Here is a 1,689-nt window from a genome sequence, read left to right as displayed (position 1 = left end):
TTGTATGTATATAGATTTTTTTGTCATTTATATCATAAAATTGTTTATTTTATAAATTTAAGCTATTAGATAAAATAATATAAATAATTATAAAAAAATATTACGTACATACAAAAAATTAGACACTATTATTTATATATAAATATTGATTAACATTTTTTAATTAAATAATTTAACCACTAATAATATAATAATTAAATCTACAATAATAAAATAATAATTTTTTTATATTTAAGAGCAGAATAATAAAAAAATTTTATATACCAAATACATATCTTTATATATTTAAATTAATTAATAGTTTATTTTTAGTGTATATATAATATAATTTAATATACATTTATGATCTATCAGACTGAATCTTTGAAATCAAGTGTTGTGTTCATATTCCATCAGGAAAATATAATTAATTAATTACAGTTATGAGGAAACGTCGCTGTTATGATAAAGATAATGTATAATAATATTCCCCTTTTAGAGTATTCATGGTTTAAAAGAATATTTATCTTCCACACGAAATTAATAGCTCCAAAGAGCTTGTTTATATGCAGTGTTATTTTCTTTTAATAATTCTTTAATTATTGGCTCATTTGCTCAAAGATAAGTGTTCATTTACTTTTAATTCGTCAAGATCTATGAAGCATGGACACTTTGCTGAGTTATAGTGTTCGCGTGTCGGACATATTTCGGACACGATACTTACCGACACTCGTCCGACACGCGTGTTTGCTGTGTCCAACTGTGTCTTAATAAAAAATAAAAAATTTTTTTCCGGACACGTCTGGACACACCTAAATACCATCACATGTCCGCGTGTCCAGTCTTATTCTTAACATATATTCTTAAAATAAATTTATATATAGTATATATTATTATTTATTAAAACAAAAAATAATTAAAATTTTAATTTATATTTTAATATCAATAAAATATCAAAATATCATTACAATTTATCTAAAAAATACTTTATATTTTATATATATGCATGTCCCCGTGTCATGTAAAATTTTAAAATTCGCGTGTTGGCGTGTTCCGTGTCGTGTCCCGTGTCAGTGTCCGTACATCATAGGTCAAGATATTAAACTGCATAGCGATATACTTAACTCAGAAGCCCTCTCACGTTGTTGATTTATTATATAATATATCTATATAAAAAAAAGCATTATTGTAACATTTATCTCATTTAATTTAATCAATTTAAAGTTATTAATTTTAAAATTAATTAACATCATTGTATTTGAAAATTAACATGCATAATATTTTTCTCAATTTTACAGTTTCTAATTTGACTAAATTGATATTATAGGGGAAAAGTATTATTAGTTTAGCTGTTAAAAAAATGACATATATTATTAGTATAAAACTTTTTTATAATCATTTGGACACACTTGAATTGAAATTGTGATATATATATTCAATTTTAACTCCATTTCTCTTTTAGATTTGGAATTCGACTTGCTTTCGAATTTTAAATTGGATTTAATTTTGATTCAACACATACAAATTAAATCAATTTTGAAACCATTTAATTTTATATTATCATCCAATGTTTTGCCACAACAATTATTATAGGCAAAATTTTCATTCACTAATTAATTGTTTTGCCACAACAATTATTATAGGCAAAATGTATTATTATTATTATTATTATTATTATTATTATTATTATTATTATTATTTCACAAATTT

This window comes from Arachis ipaensis, chromosome B10 (genome assembly GCF_000816755.2).
Source record: "Arachis ipaensis cultivar K30076 chromosome B10, Araip1.1, whole genome shotgun sequence".
Taxonomy (NCBI): Eukaryota; Viridiplantae; Streptophyta; class Magnoliopsida; order Fabales; family Fabaceae; genus Arachis; species Arachis ipaensis.
The sequence above is the reverse complement of the archived record's forward strand: the minus strand, read 5'-3'. Positions refer to the sequence as shown.